The sequence below is a fragment of the Canis lupus genome, chromosome 13 (genome assembly GCF_048164855.1).
Source record: "Canis lupus baileyi chromosome 13, mCanLup2.hap1, whole genome shotgun sequence".
Taxonomy (NCBI): domain Eukaryota; kingdom Metazoa; phylum Chordata; class Mammalia; order Carnivora; family Canidae; genus Canis; species Canis lupus.
Genome location: NC_132850.1, coordinates 31,209,091 through 31,231,481, shown reverse-complemented (window position 1 = coordinate 31,231,481; position 22,391 = coordinate 31,209,091). Strand labels below are relative to the sequence as shown.

General features: G+C 36.3%; 1 long non-coding RNA gene across 2 annotated transcripts in view; it reads right to left on the bottom strand.

Moving 5' to 3' along the window:
* LOC140602840 (uncharacterized) overlaps positions 1-22,391 on the bottom strand; it is a 65,557-nt gene that overhangs the window by 23,856 nt on the left and 19,310 nt on the right. For both annotated transcript variants that reach the window (XR_012005776.1, XR_012005777.1), the window contains exon 2: positions 2,199-2,326. This is a non-coding gene — a long non-coding RNA (uncharacterized lncRNA). The remainder of the gene's footprint in view (positions 1-2,198; positions 2,327-22,391) is intronic.

Genomic DNA, 22,391 nt, shown 5'->3' with positions numbered 1-22,391 from the left:
TAATATCAGCTTCAAAGGTGGGAGGAACCTTTTAAAATTGAACTTTTCCAAAACTAAACTTAAAAAAAAAATTGCCTTAAAACTGAAAAAAAAAAAGATGAATTTTATTTTGTGCCTTAAGATAAACACAGTTTCCTCATCTCAATGCATTTGTGTATAATTCTGATAGCTATTTGTTATCTATTGGACTTGAAGAATATAACAAACACAGATTACATATACTTTTCCTCAGCACAGCTGGTCAGAAAGAAAAAAAATCATTTATTTTGCTGGTGTTTTGTTTTCTACTCCATTTACCAGTTTTTCTGGATTTTCTTTGCACCTACCTCCTATTGCCCTATTCTCTATCCACTGCCCTAGAACCTTTCCCCTCTGTTCCAACACAAATCCTCTTCAGAGACATGGATTTATCACTGGATTTGTTTTCACACGATTGCCCTCAAGCCCACCCTGATTTGTTTTGGTGTTAGCCAGGGACTAATTTTTGTGTTTGGAACTACTCCAGCCATGAAAAACTTTCCAAGTTCCCAGAAAAGATATCTTTCTTTCTCATTTCTCCAGAAGCATATCTGGGGATTCAGGAAAAGTGGTCACTACTCTCAGAGCAGATTATCTTAGAAAGCTGAATTTGCAATCAGTGTCCATTTCCCAGAACGGAGTGGGAAGGAGGGGGGCATCTCTTCTGTATGCCTTAGGTTAGATGAGGAAAGGTACGTTTTGTCAGTTTGCAAATAAAAGCTCAGTGAAGTGTACATGAAAACAAAAGTATGTAAAAGGACTATTTTTAAGATTCCAGGCCTGCTCTTTGTCATTAAGACTTGAAATTTTCATGTATTCATCGCTTATCCAGAGAAATTCAATCCTTGGTTGCAGAAGAGAAAATTCTCTGGAAATTCTGAGAGTTCTCAATTGATACAGTTTTAGAATTTGCAGCTTTGAGTAGTAAGGAACACCAAGCAGTCACGCTGGGTTACTTCGTGCTTGGGCTGGCTCTTTTGGGCTTATTAATTTCAAAATCCGACTGTTAAAAGAATTACCTGGGTACTTATTTAAAAGTATAGGTTTCTTGCCCCAGTCCCAGAAATTTTGATTTGGTTGATCTGGAATAAAGCCCAGAAACTTATAATACAAACAAAAAATCTAAAAAAAAAAAAAAAAGAAATCCCTAGGTGACTAATGCTTGGCGTAGCCAGGTTGAGAAGGCCATCACTCTTGTCACGCTAACCAGCTTGTTTTGGAACTGAACCCTGACCTTAGCTTCATTAGTACCACACGCTGGATACCGCAGCTAACTGGTTCCATTTGGGAATATATAACCTTGTCTCTGATCTTGCTGGAGGGCATCGATGTGAGAAAATAACCCTTACAACTATTTGCTAGCATAGCTCAATGTGTGATTTCAAAACTGCCCTTTAGTCCCCAACTATACACTTTCAAAAAGTGTTTTAATCTTCAAGAGGATATCTACATTTGAGTGGAGAAAAAAAGAAACCTGATTTTAAAATGTTTTTTCCCAGTAAGAATGATTTTACACATTTAATGACCCTCTCAAATAATTCAAATTTAAATCTTTTTTTTCAAGCAGGAATTACACTGCTTTTAATAATTTATCACAACTGTTAGAATGAAAGATTCTTGTTATCTTTTACATTTTTGTCCTCTAAATTAGGATGAGGGATAATAGGTCCTGGACAAGGGCCATGTGCAGTGTGTGTATGTGTGTAAATAAAGTCATTAAATACTGATTGTTCATTTTTTTCCTCAAAGGCAGGCCTGACCCAACTGCGAGGTCATCTCATTGTTTGCGATGATGCATGTGTCTGTATGCCAGGCTTGTTTTTGCACTTTTTTATCACCATTATTAATGGAGAAAATCAAAGAATAGAGGATTCAGTTTGTACCAAGATGAGACTTAAGGTAAAGGATAACTGGTCACAAAAAAATCTCAAAATTCTATCCCTTAAAGAGGGCAAAAGATTTTAATGGGCCAATTGATTTATCTACGCCTACCTGGAACACATTAACCAAGGTGGTTTACTGAATAATCTCTCTCAGACAGGAACACAGTAGACATTCTGAAAAGAATTTGGGAGCTCAAGAAAGCTCTGTGCTCAGTGAAGCTGAGCCAGGCCCCAAACTCCAGATAGGAGCAATGCAGACTGATTAGCATCAATGCCAAGAGAGATAAGGAAACGTACCTAGGGTCCATGCAGCTGTACTCTGGGTCATTGGCTCTTAAACTTCGGTGTGCTTAAGAATGCCCTGGCAAGTTTGTTGATAATTCAGATTCCTGGGCACCATCCACTGAAGTCCTGATTCATTAGGCCTGAAACAAAAAGAATAATAATTTGAATTAGCTAGATCTGTGATTTAGATCACACTTTAAGGTATACCTCTCTAAGTAATATATATGGTGAAAATAATATCAGACTTAAAGGTAAACATCCCACCATTTATAAAGAGAATGCCATGACTATTATAGAAAATATGGAAGCTTCAGAAAAATGGAAGAAAACAACTCTTCAAATGCCCCTAATTTGAGCATTCCCTAACATTGTCTGCTAAGATCTCTCTCCCCTCTCTTTGCAAACTCCAGTGGATTTCCCTCCTTAGTAGCTTCGCCAATTAGCACCGCTGGGTGGAAGTTACTCTCCATTTTAGTATGTTCAAATGCTAGCCTTCCCTTTAAGTCATATATCTTCTCCTTTGATTAGTTCCACTCAGATGTCCTACTATCATTTCAAACTTAAACATGTATAAAACTATTTATTATCAAAACTAGCTCCATTCCTCTTTTTTGTTAAAAGGAAAAATATTCTCTCCCATATATGCTAAAAACTTCTTTAATACTTCTGTTTTTCACATCTTTGTTTTCTAACCAGTTGCCAAGTCCTTTTAACTCGTTCTCCCCAAATGCTCCTTGCAATCTTCCTTTCTATCCCAGGCACACATCAGGTGATGTGCACTTGAATGGCTGTATTGACCTTGAAGTGTTAAAATGTTTTCCTCTACTTTTGCCCTGAATCTCCCAAATGCTCACCCTACCTCACCACTCTGTCCTTTCTATTGCCCTTCCCCACCCCCCAAGAACCTTGCATAATCCAGCAGCCCCAGAGTTTATACCTGACCCTGATTAGGGACCCTTTAGAACCCCTGTTCTGCCAGCCTCTCTTCTGGCTTGTCAGTACCTTTGCTGCACAGGTTGCTAAATGCGCTGGTTATCACTGTTGCCTATTTCACTCCTGAAGCCCATTCTAAAATAACCCTTTGTACCTAAAATACTGTAGTTGTAAATTGTCTAAGCTTCCTAAGTCCAGCCTCTCGGAACTTTAATTGTTTTATGCACCACTACCACGTCCCCCTTCCTAAAAATCTCCCTTGCTTTGAAACTTTATAGGAGTGCTTATCTAATTCAATTCCATAAACTCTCAAGAGCTTACTATATGAGAGGTACCAACCATTTTGGGCACTGAGAAGTTACAAAGATCATATTACTTGGTCACTAGACAGAAAATTTAGGAGGTTTAATATGAACATCAATAACAATGCAGAAGGCAGAACGTGATAAGAAAAGAGGCACAGGATTTTTAAAAATATTTTATTTATTTATTCATGAGAAACGGCGGCGGGGGGGGGGGGGGGAGACACAGGCCGAGGGAGAAGCAGGCTCCATGCAGGGAGCCTGATATAGGACTTGATCTGGGGTCTCCAGGATCATGGCCCAGGCTGAAGGTGGTGCTAAACCGCTGAGCCACCCTAGCTGTCCAAGGCACAGGATTCTATATAATTCAGGTGGACAATCTTGCTCTGACTGTTACCTCCTATCATTGGGGAGACGGGCTTGTTTTACACCACAGCTTGAAAGTCTCTTTCTTATCTGTCTTTCCATGGCCACATGCCTTTTGTGTCTCAGGAGTAACCCTGACTTTCACAGCTGGTTGCATGATCTGACCCTTCTTTCTCACATGGAAATGACCATGTTTCAATGGACAAATTTCTTAGACAATGGGGAGATTAAAATTTTATCATCACACCTTCTTCTCAGTTGTAGTGGGTATGCTACCATGGTGTCTTAGCCCTTATGATGTATTGAAAAAGGTTAAAACTGTTTTTTATTTTGCTTTTTCTATTATACAAATAAATAACTTAAAATTCCCTTTGTCCCACCAACAAAAGAACCACTATTTGCATTCGAAATCTATTTTAAATTTTATTTCTATGAATATTTCTACAGTATAAGATTATTAAAACATATATCATGTTAAAATTAACATTATAAGGGACACCTAGGTAGCTCAGTAGTTGAGCATCTGCCTTCAGCCCAGGGCATGATCCTGGAGACCAGGGATCAAGTCCCACATCAGGCTCCTTGCGGGGACCCTGCTTCTCCCTCTGCCTGTGTCTCTGCCTCTCTCTGTGTGTCTCTCATGAATAAATAAATAAAAGTCTTTAAAAAATTAACATTATAAGAAAAGGATTTTCCCGTTACTAAAATTGATTTGTGAATATAATTACTGGCATCATAACGTTGCCTTATACTCAAATCACTTAGTCATTCTACATTGTTGTATACTTAGGTTGTTTCCATTTTTACTGTGGTTATAAACAATGCCATATTATCTATAATAAAAGTTGTACATAAAACTATGTCTCATATTATTATCATTATATATATTCCAAGAAGTGGGTTTATGAGGTGTTTAAATAGCTTAAGGTTCTTACAAAACATAGTCAATTACTTTCCAATAGCTTAAGGTTCTTACAAAGCATAGTCAATTACTTCCCAAAGGATATTTTTAAATCAATTTTTATTACTAACACTAAAAAAAGCAATACTCATTTTACCATATCCTTCTACAATAGTATCATTTTAATGCTAATTTAATGAGAAAAAAAATACTGATTTTTTCTTTGATTAGTATTCCAATTAAGTATTATTTCCCTCTTTGGTAACCAGTTGCCATTTTTAGAATCACTGTAATATCAATACAAGTGCTAACAATTCTGACTTGAGCCAACATTGAAAATGAATGCTCAGTGCAATTGGAAGAATCTGTGACTAGGAGTCAAGAAACCAAAGTCTTTTTCTTTAATGCCAGTTATTAGCTACTGACCACAGACCAAGGACTTAATCTGTCTTTGCTACAATATAACATGGAAATGATTTATTATTATAGATGCTATAAAGGGGGAAAATAAAAGAATTGATGTGCAAGTGTTTGGATGAAAAATTAGAAATGACTTAGAAATATAAATTGATGTTTTTGCCTCTTTAATTATTGATTACAACAAGTATCACTGAACCATTTTAGATAAAATTGGACAGCCACGTTAATTCTATTTTCACTTACATTTGTTAGTACCAACTACATGTCAGAGACACAGTAGTTATTGATATTCAAAAAAACAAAACAAAACAAAAAACAAACAAACAAAAACAATGAGTGAATCTGGGGCCCAGAATTTGAGAAGTGAGAGTTTAGGAGGTGAAGAAAGTTAACAAAAATTAAAAGACAAGATACATTCACACACACACACACACATTCATGCATATATGTGTGTACAAAAATACAATTTAATAAGTATTATCATAAGTATATGCAAAAATATTGTGAAACAGGGAAAGGAAGAGCAAAAAATCGGAGGAGGGTTTCCACAGAATGAACATGTTTAAGTAAACAGGAATTCACTAGGTAAAGAAAGGAGGAGAAAGAAACTACAGGAATGGAAAGAACAAAATGCAAAATGACAGTGAGGTGTGAGAGATACAGGAAAAATGACAGATTGGTATTTTTTGAATATATACGGTGTCTATAGGAGCACAGAGACCAAGAAGGCAAGAATGTGATTACAAAGCCCTGTGTGCTCTTTTACAGATTTTGAACCGAAACATATTCTAGTGATTATTAACACTTCCAGTCACTATTTCAAAATGGCAAATACTGGCAAACACATAGGTATTCCTTTTAAATCATAATTAGTATAATGTCTTCTTTTTAGGTGGGAGATTCAAGATGAATGCCTTATTAGTGATGGTCTCTGCTTAAGTTCAGAAAGCAATCACTAATAAGAATCATTTCAGTTAATGCCTGCTAATAAGCACAAAGCATTAGAGATACAGTGAGATTACCATGCCTTGATGAAAATTACATTCTAGTGGAGAAAATAGTCATTGAACAAGTAAAAAGGTTAGCAAAAAAGGAACTGTAATCAATTCCATGAAGGAAATAAATGAGAATCTTTATTCAAATAGATTTTGAATGCCTAAACACTATCCTAAGTTCTGGCAATTTAGTGACACACAAAATAGGCAAGGTCCCTATGCTCCCTGAGCTTACATTCCTTCCAGTGAGTGATGAATTAAGAGAGTTAAGAAAATAAATTTAGATAAAGTGGCAAAAGGAGGTCTCTCTAAGGAGAGGCTATTTAAGCTAAGAACTGAAAAATTCAGAGCTAGGGGAAGAACATTCCAGTCAGAGGGAAGAAAAATGCAAAGATTTTGAAACAGAAAATGGCTTAGCTTCCCAGAAGAATAGAAGGGAGACCAGCATGGCTCTAGTATAGTGAAGGAGATGGAAAGTTTAATGAGATGAGGTCAGAGATGAGAAAAAGTTCACTCAAACTGCTCAGTAGAAAATGAGGCTTATAGAGGGGGAAGAGTTAGAAGCAAGAAGGCAGTTTAATTTAGCAGGCTATTGCTATTGTCAAAGTGAGAAATTAGAGTGGCTTAGATGAATGAATCTGAGTGCATTTTGGACCCATACATGGTGTGATTTCCTGATGAATTCAATATGGGAATTAACAGAAAAATAGAAGGCAAGAGTGTTTCCTACATTTTTAGACTGAACTGATGGATGCTGGTGGCATTTAATGAGATGTTAAAGACTGGAGAAAATAATAGGTCTTATGAGAGGGGAAAGCGTACCATTTTGAGATGCACATAGATATCTCTGAGGAAATTCTAAGAAAGCAGCTAGAAGCCTGTATTTGCTATGCAGAGGAGAGATTGCTTCTGGAGACATACATTTGAAGAGTTATCAACTTCATCAGTAAGTTTAAACTTTGAATCTAGAAGAATTTTAGTCAACAGCTAGGAAGAGAGGATGAATAGAGAAGAATAGAGGACCCAGAACAAAGCTCCAGTTTGGACACTGGAAGCAAAGGCAACAAAGGGGACTGAGGAAGAACGGGTCGAATCATAAGAAACAGAAGAGAAAGAGATCTGTTATAGAATCTATGTATCATGTGTTTTTTTTGTAGGTTGAATATTTTCCCCTGCATCTCAATCTGTGCAGCTCAGTGGGGCTAATTCTTTCCTAACACACTTGACTATCCTTACCAATTCTAGATTGGATATGGCACCAGGCTTGCTCAGTTGAAGTTTTCCCATGACTTTGGAAGCATGTTCTTCTGCCCCCTAATTAAGACCAACAAAGAGAAGAAAATTGACATTAAGTCTAGAACTGCCAATAGACTTCTCTGTTGCCACATGAGGTGAACTTGCCTAACAAACAAGATAACAGAGGAAATACAAGGTGAGAGACAGAGAAAAATAAACAGATTTCTGATAGTTTTGTTTGAACTTCTAGATCCAATGAGGCCTTCAGCCAGGATTATTTCTTAAACTTCTTGGATAAAAGAGCCAATAAATTCCTTTTGTGTTTGAACAAGTTGGTTTGAGTTATGTTCCTATTACTTACAAGCAGAAGAGACAAGGCTATTATAGAAGCCTGTGAGAGGTGTTTCAAGATAGATTGGTCACCTGTGTGAAAAGCCATTGAAAGTTGAAAAAAACGAGAGTTATTGTTTGGATTGAGCAACATGGAGGATTTCAAAGGTGTTAGCGCTGTAGTAAGATTGGACGTCTATCTGGAATGAAAAAAACACTAAATTTGAGGTGGTTAGATGGGGACAGTGAAGGTAGTAACTTACTTAAAAAGATTTTCTGTGAAGTAAAGAAATAAGATGGTTGCTGGAGGTGATTATGGTACCTAAGGAGAAGTAAGGAATATCTGTATTTACCTCTGATCATTCATTCATCAAATCTTTATCAAAGGATGATTTATATGTTAAGCTATCTTGGTCCTTGAAAAAAAAATTAAAAATCTATCATTACAATTCTTTGCTTCCCAATAAGATGTTATGATGGTACATTTTTAAAAATATTGTATTTATTTATTTGAGAGAGAGACAGAGAGACCACAAGGGGTGGTGGTGGTGGTGGGGGAGGTTAGGAGCAGAAGGAGAGGGGAAAGCAGATTCCTGGCTGAGCAGAGAGCCTGAGACAGAGCTCCATTCCAGGACCCTGAGATCATGACCTGAGCTGAAGACAGACACTTAACCAAATCCCTGAGCCACCCAGGGATCCCTGATAGTATGTTTTTAAATGGAAATAAAAATGATTAAAGAAAGTCTACAAAGGCAGCAAAAATGTGGTAAAAATGAGGTCATTGTTATCTGATTTATAATGTTTTGTATTCTGCAAATTTTTTCCTCAAAATGGCTCAAAATTATTTGCTACACATTGAAGTGTATCATTCCTTCCAAGGAAAGAAAAGAATTTTGCTTACTTTTGGATGATAAATGTAAAAACTATTTCAGGTCAGTTAGACAATATTTTATCAGGTCAGTTTTCTTTGATAAGAAATGGTAATAAACAGCCATAAAGCCTCAATTCAAGAAAAACAAAAAAAGTGGTGCTTGTGATATGCCAAATATTATGCAAAGTAGTGGTAATCAAGAAATGAAAACAGACCTTGATATCTAAGAAATCAGTACCCAGTAAGGGGACAAATATAAGCAATTTAAAAAAATTGAGGAGAATGATTAAGTAAGTAAATACAAGACCCTGTAGGAAATCCTCAATGGGTATCTACATTAGAGTAGAGTATGAATCTTTCCAAAAGGAAGTAGAGTTTAACTGAATCTGGATTGGTGAGTACAGTTTAACTAAGTCTGAGGATTTTGAGACTGGTGAGCATAAATTGATATGCATTGGTATTTTCTGGATTTGGAAAGACAGTTGGACTTCCTTACTTAATAGATTACTTGCTTCTCATAACATGATCCAGCCCAGCCTGTTTTCATGCATTGCTCTTCACATAGTAACACAGAGGAAGAGCTCAATAAGAAGTGATTTAGTTATTATTATCAGTAGACTCCCGGCTTTCTATAGACATACACAAGTAATAAATGAATATTGGTTAGGAGAAGGCAGGTAATCACTAGTGTGGAAGGAGCAAAGGTTTGGAGTTTTGCAGATCAAATTTGAAATGTACTTCAGCTACTTATTAACTCTGTGATTGTATTAATTTACTAAGGCTAGCATAATAAAATACTACAGACTAAACGGCTAAAACAACAGAAATTTATTTTCTCACAGTTCTGGAGGCTAAAAGTCCAATATCAAGGTTTAGTCACTGGCCTTGATTTCTTCCCAGGCCTTTCTCCTTGGCTTGCAGATGTGTGCCTTCTGGCTGTGTTCTCACCTGGTCTTTCCAGGGTATTTCTTTATATGTCCAAATTCCCTTTACTTAAAGGGAATCTGATACGAGTCACATTGGATTAGGGCCCATCCTAATAGCCTCACTTCAACGTAATCATCTTTTTAAAGGCCCTATCTTCAGTACAATCACATTCTGAGGTACTGGGGGTTAAGGCTACAACAAATGAGTTTCAGATGGACACAATTCAGCCCATAACAGTGACCTTGGAAACTTACCATGGTAATCATTTCGAGATTCAGTTTCTTCATCAAAAACTAAAACAACCAAGATAGGGCAGGACATCCCAGAGTATATCTGGATGGGTTTCAGAACTTGGCTGTTTGCAGGACTAGTTGGCTGGTGACTACTCCTATTTTCTACTTGCATAAATTGACATGCATCAGTATTTTCTGGTAAAAGAGAAGGTTGTTGTTTGTTTTGGTTTTGACTTTTGAGCTTTGTCATTTGAAAACAAGAAAGGAGCTAACCCCACCTTGAATTGGCATAAAGACCTGATAGAAGGGACTGAGTGATTTTTTTTTTTTTTGAGACTTTGGGTACAGGCAGTCTTCTTTTGGGACACAAGGGCAAAATTCTATGCAGCCCTGGGGAGAGGGCTATTCCCACTTTCATAAGCAAGATAACATTGCTCTTTTATTTCCATTAAATTCGTATTAGTTAGTTTTGCTTCAGTAACAAACATCCCCCAAATCTCAGTGATTCACAAAAACATTTATTCCCTGGTCAAGTTACATGTCCGCATTTGTGGGTCAGCTGCAGCTGCTTAGCTCTGTTTGGCTCAGCTCTATGTATCCTCTTATTTCAGCCCCTGTATGGGACATTCCATTTTCATAGCAGTGAGAGAAGAGCAAGAAAGCTAGAGGAGACAGGTGATATCTACTTCTGCTTCTGCTCAGATGTGGCAAACATCCATGTCTTCCAACAGGTCACTGGTCAAAGCAAGTCTAACGGCTAAGCCTGATATCAAAAAGGCAGGAAAATATAAAATAACTACAAAGAGGGTAGCAATGGTTCAAAAGAGGGAAAATAGGGAAAGAGGAGGTAAATATTGCAATGTAATAATTGCAAAACAATAATACAGCCTATCATATGGTGTTTGCGGCTCATTTGAAAAAGCCTAGTCTCTATCTATATAGGATTATGCCTGTTTCCCTGGATGAATCATGTTGATATATTTTCCAAAATTGCTGATTCATTGCCCCAGCGATTCTCTTCTTTTTTTCCTGTCATTTAGAGCTATGTTAAATGATTGGAATTTTCATTGAAGTAGAAATATCGTGTAAATATGCCAAGCAATCCTCTTCAGAATCAATGACACATTTATAGTAAAGTTCAAAGATAGGCACAGACATGGCAGGAGAAATTTTCTGCCAAAGTTTCAGTCAAAAGAGTCAGATTGGCAACATATGTTTATAAAAAGCGGTTTACATTGTCTTGAATTTTGATAAATAACACACTTGCATGTTCTATTTTAAAATTAGTTTTTAAAAAGAGTTAAACACTAATTAGATATTTAGAGCTGGATACCATTATATATTTAAATTACATGACTGACATCCACTAGTTTCCTTTTAGAATCACCATGGACATTCTGTTATTCATTCATGCATTCATTTATTCTTTCATTTGTATATTACCAAACATTTATTAAACACTGAGTAGACACTGTATTTGGTGTTGGAGAGGCAAAAATGAGTAGTCTTATCTCAGCTTGGAAGAACTCACAGTCTGGAAAGGGATACAGACATGTAGAAAAAATTACAATATGTAAGACTAGTGCAAAAGGTAGCCGAGTGAAGTGGAAAAGAATGTTCTCTAGAGCCCAACAGATCTGGGCTCAAATCTTAACAGTTACCAGGTGTGTGACCTCAGGCACTTTACAAAAGCTCCTTATGCCCCAGATTGCTTATCTTTAAAGATTATTGTACCTACTTTATTGGTTTTTATGAGTATTAGGCATAACATGTATAAAGCAACAACTACAGTTTAAAACATAATACATGCTTAATAGAGGTGGTGGTGTTTATTATATTATGATATTTATTGGACAAGCTACAGTAACTCAGAATAAGTCATTTTGGAGTGAGAAAACATCTGGAAAATTTTTTTCCAAAAAGGTGACAGGAGAGAAGGAAATGTACTCAAGGCAAAGGGCAAACTGGCATAGGGAAGGGACAAATAATATGCAGAGAGGTGGGGAAAAACAGAAGAGCCTGAACATTGGGCGGGACAGATCATGAAGTTTATGCGCCGAGGTAAAGAATGTGAACTTATATGGGCTCTTGCTTTATAGCTCTAGTTGCCTGGCTGTCTTCCATCCCCCTCCTCCACTTCAAACTGCCACCTATAATTTGTGACAAATAGTTTGCAAAATCTTTTACTGTGGTCATTAGGAAATTAAGTGGTGGTGGCCCCCTCCGTTCCTCCACCCCAAACATTCCTTCCCTACAGCCCTACCCACTCCCAGCCACTTTCCTGGTTCTTTTCTCACCTCTGCCTTGAGAGTTTACATTCTCTCTCACAGGCTGCCTGGTTTGTGAAACATTCCTCCTGACTTCTCTGCTTCGTCTTGAGGCTTCTCTTTCCAGGAGCTAGTTAAGGATCTTTTGGATGAGCTCATCCTCAAAACCAATTATTTTTATTTTGGAAATACAGACCCCCTTTGAAATTGCTTTGCAAAATATTCTCTTGTTTTCCTTTTTAGACTCTTTGATGTCTTCCATTCTACCATTTCCTTCATCACATTCTATTTTGAAATTGCTTATTTCTATTTCTGAACGTTTTCTTCTCTTCAACGAAGCATTTTATTCCTTCAACAAGAGCAGGTGGAATTTAAAGCTTTCCCTTCAGTGAGCGTTTCCCGCCTTTAATTCTGAAACATTTCCCCAAACTCACTCAACTGTAAGACAACTAAGCATTGTTTTAGCACGCTTTGTCCCCTTCTGACACTGGCGGAAGGAAGTGCCTTCTAGAGTGTGTCTTATTGCTTCAGGAAAGCATCAGAAGTGTCCACATCAAGGAATCAATATCCTGTCTCTGGAATCTTGCATAATCAATATATGAGAAAATGGCTTTAGAAGCAGCTTTCTGAATCTCACTACGTGACGATGCAGAGATCCCTCATACTCATATTCTCCCCATTTCCTTGTTTTCCCCATTTTTATCGTTCAGTCTTTCTCTCCTTTCTTTGTCATTTTTTAATTGTCCTACTGCCAAAATTCCCACTAGTTTAATTTTCCAATTAATTTAACTCTTTGCTAGAAATGTAAAATGTGAAAAATTTAGCTTAACGTAGAATCTTAACCTTCCTTTTGTTCTACTTGTTAATTATGAGGGGAGTTTAGATTTATCATATTACTTTTTAGACCTCTAACGAACTCAACAATTTAGATGCTTTTCCTCATCACTTAAGTGGTAATGAAATTTGGAACTTATAGATGCTATCTATTGGGTCAAATCAGAACTATCTAATAGATTTGGCATAAGAGCACCTGCCAGCCCTGAGCATGAAGATAACTTTACAAGCAAACATTGCTCTTTTTTTTTTTTATCAATTCTGATTAGAACTTTATAGGCATCAATCCTTCCAATGAGGTTCATAAGGAGTGCATGTAAACACCCTAAAGATATTCTTGTATTACATATTTATGCATTTTTTTCAATTGGTTCTTATCTGAAGGACTTAATTTGTTTCACACACTCCTGTTAACTTCTGTGTGTTCCCCAGGTAAATCTGACTGACAGGAGCAATATTATAAAGTAGAAAGTGGGACACATGCATTTTTCTTAGTTTTACTTTGATGGAGAGATTCTGAGAGTGTGAGAATGACAGATATTTGGATCTTCAGGGAATAATGGAAAGGTTGAAATATATTATTATCACAGAGTAGATTTTGTGTCATTTTTGCTTCTCTGTACAAAAGAAGATGTAAAAATATGGTTTGCTAACTTTAGTACATCATAGCCTAAGACAGTCTATATTTTAAACCCTACAAAAGTGGTGGTTTTTAATTTTTTGCTTTTGGTACTTATTTCATAGACTCTGAAGCCTAAGTGATCATCAGATGAAAACTATCCTTTGACTTCATTGCTCTATTATGTCAGATTCTTAGGAAAAAGCTACTGACATATACTCTCACAGGTTGTTGTATACAAGATGCTATTTAAATTGTTGCTGACCGGGTTAATTTTATAAAATCAATTTTAAGTTGTGGCTGGAGACAAATCTTGGCAATCTTTGATTGATACGTCTTTTTTTCAAAACTCACTTTGCCCCCAAATTAGCCTGTTTGATGATTGATAGCTATATCTCAATCACTTTTAAATGGTATGCATGAGTTTTTTAAAGATGTTACATCTCTTATCATCACATGAGTGGCTTTCCTGAGCACACTTTGGGACCATAATATGCCTTTTACTTCAGGGATAATATAAAACAATACTTCCCATACTCATATATCCAAATTGCATGTTATTCAGTATGTATTTCAAGTAACCCCTGACTGGGTTTGTATGCTTTTGGAGAGTAGATCATAGGCAAAATAATCAAGTTTACATTTTGCCTCAGAGTCTAAAGTCTAGATCAGTGATAAGCAAACCAAGACTCACCTAGCAAATTTTAATTGCAAACTTTTATCACATATAAGATTAAGAATAGTATAATAAAAATTCCAGAAATTAATTTCATGATTTTTTTTTTCTCAGAAGCTATAGCTTTCAGGGGATTGCAAGGTAAGATAGCCCCATACTGAGTCCTGCAGCAGGTTGAGGATTCATTGAGATCAGGACAGAGTGAATCAACAGAACGAATTAGCACAGAATGAATCCCTCACTATCTAGGAATGTAGTGGCCCTATGTACAGTTTTGGAGTTACAACTTTCCTGCTCACTGTGGGCGAAACAGAGAGAAAATCCTACTCACATAGGAGGAAGCCCAAGATAATGATGGGCGGAGATCCACTTACCTTTACATCTTCAGCACCTTTTATGGTGTCATGCACTGAGTAAGCATTTTGTTGCGGTGAGCAAAATGAACTAATTCTAGCCCACCTTTGTCATTAATTGTACTACCCCAACGTACCCTGGACAACTCACTTTAACTTAATGAAACCCAGCTTCTCTTTTTTGCGGGAGTGGGCAGGGAGGAAGGCACAGAGGAAGAGGAAGAGAGAGAATCTTAAGCAGGCTCTGACACGAGGCTTCATCTCACAACCCTAAGATCATGACCTGAGCCAAAAAAAATCAAGAGTCAGAAGCTTAACCAACTGAGCCACCCAGGTGCCCCAAAACCCATTTTCACTGGAAATGGATATAATAATTCTTACCTTAAGGGGATATTTTGAGGCATTAATGTATAATGCATTTATAAGAATATATCTTTCTATTGGGACTTAAAATGCTTTTATTTTATGAAGAGAAAAATTTGGGGCCTATAAATTGTATTTAATCCTGATTTTGACTATATACTTTTAATTTTTTAAAATGCTGACAATATATATTCCAAAAAGTATAACCCCTAACAATATTCTCTTGTACTTTGCACCTCCATTTTTAAGATTTATTTATTTTAGAGAGAGAGAGAGCTGCAGGCCGGGATAAAGGGAGAGGGAGAGAAAGAATCTCAGGGAGACTCCTGGCTGAGCACAGAGGCTGAGGCAGGGCTTAATCCCACAACCTTGAGATTATGACCTGAGCAGAAATCAAGAGTCAGATGCTTAACTGTCTGAGCCACCCACATATTCCCCATCCCTTATTTTTTTACATAGCTATGTTTACATGTGTATCCTTAGTTTTGTCTCCCAGTAGCCTTGTGATATAAGTAAAATCAAGGTGTCTGTTCCCCAAATTACAGCAACCCAAAAGATTAAAAAAAAAAAAAAACTAATGCTCATTTTTAGGTGCCTCAGAGAAAGAAATGGCTGCGAACAGGTGAACGTGTTAGGCTTGTTGAGCCCTAATTACACTGGTGACTGTATCCTGCCTGTATGGGAGGACAACTCAACAGGGCTGGAAGGGAATGGTGCTCCTCAGACTTGTGTAATCATCTGAAAATATTCCTGCTTCTCATGTGTAGCAAACAAGAGACAGATTTGGAGGAACAGAGGAGCAACCTCAGAACTAACCTTAGTGATGTTAAGTACCTACCAGCTTTGTGTCATATCTCATGTGTCCCTGCAATCCAGCCTCTTCTCTGTAACTCGAAATTGATCTTTCTAAAACTCATACCTGACAGTGTTGTTCACCTCTGTCCCCATCCCCCCACCTCCAAAGGCTTAAGACCTTTCACCTTCGTACTGTCCACTTAATAACATCCAAATTGCTTGTCATGGAATAGAAAAAACTTTATTACCTAACTCCTTACTCAGCCTTATGATTTCTAACTCCCACCCTATCAACAAACATACGCATGCTACCTCAAGCCAATTTATGCACAAGCATATTGAACTATTATTAGTTTCAGGAAAACTTCCTTCTCCACATACACCTAAACATCCATGTACACACTCACTTAGTCCCTTGTGCCTTGGCTAACTCCTATTCATCCTAAAGTTCCAGCTCATATGTCATTTCCAGCAGGAATATACTGATTGTCTAGGACTGAGTTAGAGGTCCTTCTATGTATTCCCATAGTTTATTGCACTTATCTCCATCATACAGTCCTTTCCTACTGTATGGAATGTTTCTGTTTATATATCACCTTCCCCTAGAAATGTAATCTCCCAGAGGGTGGGGATACTATTGTGTCCTAGAAGCTTAGAACTGTTTCTGGCTAGTTATAAATGTTTAACTTGTGTTGAGCAATGGCTAGATAACTCAATGCCTCATTACTTGTAAGAGGTATCCTTGGAAAACAGAGAGTCTATGCTTATGTGTCAGCAAGACAGGGATCAATTTTATATAACTTCTTAATACTCCATAGGTTTTACAAAAGGTAAATTATACCTTATTTTTAAAATGATTTCAGTTTTTAACCACAAAAATAATTCTGAATCTTTGTACCTATGCATTCCAAGATACATCTTTCTGAATTGAGAATTAGCAAGGAGTGTCACAAAATTGGATTAAATATAAACATGTTCAATGAGGGCTTCACCTCCCTCCCCATATTTCCTTTCATAGAATTAAAAGGCTTTATCAGAAATATTGACTGGAATTCTAGAATTTTCGAGTTGTATTAGTTGGAATTTCATTAGATTAAAATACTTCATGCTGAAAGTAGGTCTTTTCCATCACTTCTGAACTGACAAAAATGGTTTCTCAGGAAAAAAATTATGATTTACGCTTCAAGATGTTTGAATAAGAAAAAATGTGTAAGAAAAAAACCTATGAAATGGTGCATGTTTGAGTAGATACTGACAAAAAATGAAGGACACATAGCTTGCTTTTGTAAAACTGATTCAACTGTAATAACCTATATAGTATAAGGAAAATAAAGTCTCAAGAAAATGATAGATTATCATGTATTTGTCAATATTGGCATGCCTGAAAATTTACCATGAGCCAAGAATTTGGGAGTATCAATATGAGGCCAAGAATATATTTACTAAATTAATTTAGTGGCAACCAGAGATAACCTGACTTTGGCCTCAATTAGAGAAGAAAATAATTATGGAATTTTGGCTCAATCTTCAATTTGCTAGACTTTGAAGTCACAGCATACAAAGGCTCAGTGTTATCACTATCCTGGAAATTCCCAGAGAGCTTTTCTTTGGGAAGATTCTGTATATTCGAATAAGTGCATATAAAATTAGAGAAACACAAGCAAGTTCTTTAATGGGAAGAGCCAAAAAATTCTTTGGTTGACAAGTTGTCTTCTCTGTTAATTGCATGCTATTATGTTTGTTTTAATGTTTCCTATCTGTCGCTCTTCATGATCTACTTATGAATGGTACTACTCCACAGAACAGCCAAAGAATATGAAATCCCACAGATATTCTGCTTTGAAGGGTGCCCACCAACACAGAAGATGAGTTTGAGATTATTTTTTTCAAAAGAACTCTCTTTAAACTGATGAAAAAAGGACAGAAAGAACCCTAAATGTCAGATGGTGATGGTCACAGCCCATCATGACAGAACGAAGTTGACTTGCTAGGCATTTTAATAGAGTTCAGACCAGAGCCATTCTAATCTCTGAAAATTCAGAATGATTACAACAGAAAATGTTGAAATTAAATCAAGAAGCATAGCTTTTTCCCCACTCAAAAGCTTCAAAATGTTGTCTTCATGCCAAGTCAGATTAGCCTTTTAACAAGCATCACAACAAAATGCCTTTTTTTAAAAAAATTTTTTTATTTGAGAGAGAGAGCACAAGCAGTGGGGAGGGGTAGAGGGAGAAGCAGACTCTCCACCGAGCAGGGAGTCTGATGTCAGACTGGATCCCAGGAATCTGGGATCATGACCTGAGCTGAAGGCAGATGCTTAACTAACTGAGCCACCCAGGCACTCCAAAACAAAATGTTTAGCAGTTAGTTAGGCCATATATCTGGTGGCATTGGTCTTTTTTCAAGTAATTGCAGAATTGATTGACTGACTGATTGACTGACTTTCATTTTCATGTCGTAAATATTAAGTTCTGGTGGTATGGTAAAAAGAACCATGGCCTGGTCTGGAGTTGGGTGGGCTATGCTCCCAATTTTGATACTGACTGGGGAGCCTTAGGCTACCCTAGGCAAGCCCTGGGCAAGATGCTTTTCCATTCTGTGTCTCTTATTTTCATTGATCAAGTGAAGTAAAAGACATATCCAGCTTTAAAATTTTTTATCATGTTACTGGTTCTTTGATTCAGATAAAAGAGATCAAAACATCGGGCCAGTGGTGCTCTGTTTCCTCATAAGGATGTGTCCGATCTCGAATAGTAAGATGTTGCATCTGAATTGCATAGCACAGGCATGGATAAAACCCTGTGCTTAATTTACTGGATTTCAGAGAAAATGTCCTTGTTCATGTAAATCTGATACTTAGGTTTGGGGTAGAACAAAGGGAGCTGAGGGAATCAACTCAAAAATGGGAATATTAATAAAATTCTTTCATGTTTCTGCTTTTCATACTCCAAGTACAGAAAACAGGATTCAATATCAATTTGATGATTTACAAAAGGCTGACAGTGGTAGTAACAGAAATCAATTTAGTAAGCTACAATGTGTTAAGAACTGTACTTAGTGAGTCATATACTGTCTCATTAATTCCCACAACAACCTTATGAGATGCTGGACCTTATGAAGTATGAAAATGAGGCCCCGAAAAGTTAGGTAATTTGTCCAAGATCATAGAGCTGATAAAATGGTACTTCCAAGAATATTATAAATCCTGTGCTATTCTTATATAACAGTTTGCTTGCATGTAAGAAAAATTAGAGGAATGATAATGAGGAAATATGGCTACTGGACCTCATATTTGAATTGGGTGTATGATGACAGAAAACCAAGGCACCAACAATTTCCATTGAGGATTACCTTTTAGAGGCTTAAGTTAAAAAGAAAAGGTATTATAAAAATAATATAGCAAATATATGCAATACACTTTTAAATAATCAGAATCTCATCTAGCTAAGATAATGATTTAATTTCTTTATATTCCCTACTAAATTTTTAAATTTTTCTTAGATGCAGGTATTTCTCATTCTTCTTTTTTTAAAAAACATATATTGATGGACCACTTATTGTGTGTGCCAGATACTATTTTAGCCCCTCAATATATAGTGGTGATCATTCAGCAAATGCCTTTTCTCATAGTTATATCCCAGGGGAAAGAGACAGGCAATAAGAAGTAAACAAATAAGATAATCTAGATTATGAAAAATACTAGAAAAGAAATTAAAAGGGTGATATGATAATAATACAGTGATAAGAAATTAGGTTGGATAATAAGAGACATACCCTCTGAGGAGTAGCCTTTTGAGTTAAGTCCTAATGAATGAAAAGTAGCTGATTATGCAAAGAGTTAGTGGATAAATGTTTCAAGGCTAAGGCTGTCCTGGGAATGCATTTGATGTGTTTGAAGAAAAAGAAAGAAGCCAATATGTAGAGCTTCTTACTAAATCACTCTTCTCTTTTTGGATTTTAAGATAACCTTTAATTTGGAAATGTTATAATGTTGCAATAAACATTTTCCTAGATACAATATTTTGCTTTTGTTGAACTATTTCTTTAGGTTCAAATCCTTGAATAGGTTTATGGCTTTTTATGTTAAATTTTAAAAGAATTTTATCATTATTTCTGAATCTGTTTGTGGTTATTCAGATTACTGTAAATTCCTAATTACTACAGGGTTAGCCATACTTTAACACTGAAATATAGACACAAATTTATCAGGATTTAATTATTTTTTTTAACAACACAACACATTTTATTTCTTAAAGAGCTAGAAGATGAAGATAAACACAAAAAGGCTATAATCTCACCCTCCAGATATAAACAGCCACTGGTAAATATATGTACTTCTATTCTTTCTGCTTCTGCGTATATATTTCTCTGTCCCTCTCTTTCTATTTATTGATGATTGCAGACAAATTTGTCTACAAATTATATATTCACATTAATAGGGTAATTGTCCTGCTTGGTTTTTATACTGAAATGTAAACTGTTTGAGGACAGAAATAAATAACTTTTTTGATTCCCAAAGAGACTAGCTCAAAGGGGAACAGTGTAAAAGAACCAGAGAATTTTGAGGTTTAGTATCAGAATTTAGCTGATTTATTCAATTTATTTTATCAAAAGGAAAATGGACTCAAAGAAATTAGGATTTTTCCCTAAGTCTGATTCTAATTTATGGCTGAGTTGAAATTAAAACAGAGGTTGCTAATCATCTATTAAGTATTCTGAAAGCACTTCCTGAGACTGATTTATATATTCTTTTGGTATTCACAGATTCTATTATTGAACTGATTATATTACTGTTAAAAAGTTGATCTCTTTAGGCATGTAGGAATTTCTTTAAAGCTTTTTCTTAAAGAAATTTTTTTTTAAATTTTTTTTAATTTTATTTATTTATGATAGTCACATAGAGAGAGAGAGAGAGGCAGAGACATAGGCAGAGGGAGAAGCAGGCTCCATGCACCGGGAGCCTGACGTGGGATTCGATCCCGGGTCTCCAGGATCGCGCCCTGGGCCAAAGGCAGGCGCCAAACCGCTGCGCCACCCAGGGATCCCTAAAGCTTTTTCTTAATTGAGAAGAAATTCATATACCATACATTGAGCATAGTAAAGTGTACAATTTAGTGGCATTTAATACATCCATGACATCGTATAACTAGCAACTCTCTCTAGTTTCAAAATTTTCATCATTCCATAAGAACACCCCTTACTTATGTAATCACTCACCATTCACTATTTTCCCCATTCTTTGGCAACCACTAATCCATTTTCTATCTCCATAGATTTTCCTATTTCGGATATTTCATATAAAGGAATCATACAGTATATGAACCTTTCTGTTTGGCTTCTTTCACTTAGTGCAGTGTGTGTGTGTGTGTGTGTGTGTGTGTGTGTGTGTATTACCTACAATATTCTTGAGTTTGACAACATATATGTTGATCAGCATAACTTGTAAATAAAAATAGAGAGGGGTGCCTAGGTGGCTCAGTTGGTTAAGTGTCCAACTCTTGGTTTTAGCTCCAGTCATGAGCTCATGGGTATTTGGACTAAGCCCCGTGATGAGCTCCACACTCGGCAGGGAATCTGCTTGGAAGATTTTTCTCCCTCTGTCCCTCTCCTCACTCATTTGCTTTCTTAAAAATAAATAAAATAAATAAATAAATAAATAAATAAATAAATAAATAAATAAATAAATAAATAAAATAAAGGGCCCCATATGGTTGTTATAACAAATGAGACTGACGGTATCAAAATTTCATCTGCTTTACCATTAAATAAAGCTCTTAACAATTAGGAAAATTAACAGTTCTCCAAATATGTTGAAATATTAGATTCTTTGGGTGTCTTAACATCTATGTGTACATTCTTTAATAATAAATTTTCTTTCACAACTTTGCATTGCCAAATATTCACACCCAATGTCTAGTTGGTAAAAATAGTTCTTTTCTTTTCTGTTCAAATCTTCATGTGATGTGACCAACACAGACTATGTGAACTAAATGTCTGTATTTCAACACTGGACTCTCGGGGAAAATGGCCCTCTTAATTGGCCTCATAGAAGACAAAAAAAAAAATGGTAACATTTATTTTCTTTACAAAATTAAAAAAAGTTTTTAGGAAGCACTTTACAAAGGTTAAGAGTTCACTGATTCTGGGTAGGTGAAAAGATGCTCAATCTCATTAATCATCAAAAAAATACAAATAAAAACTACAGTAAAGGGCAGCCTGGGTGGCTCAGCGGTTTGGCACCTGCCTTTGGCCCAGGGCGTGATCCCGGAGACCCAGGATTGAGTCCCATGTCAGGCTCCCTGCATGGAGCCTGCTTCTCCCTCTACCTATCTCTCTCTCTCTCTGTCAAATAAGTAAATAAAATCTTTGAAAAAAGAAAAAACTACAGTGACATCTTACCTCACACCTATTATGACTATCACTAAGAAGATGAGATACAAAGTGTTGGTGAGAATGTGGAGAAAAGTTAACCCTAATGCACTGTTGGTGTGAATATAAATTGGTTCAGCTGCTATAGAAAACTGTAGGGAGCTTCCTCAAAAAATTGAAAATGGAACTACCATATGATCCTGCAATTCCACTTCTGGGTACCCAAAGGAAATGAAAATAGAATCTCAAAGAGACATACATGCTCCCATGTTTATAGTGGCATTATTCACAATAACCAAGATACAGAAACAACCTAAATGCCCATCACTGAATGGGTGCATTAAGAAGTTAGAGTATATATAAGAAAATCCTGACATTTGTGACAACATGAATGGACCTTGAGGACATTATGTCA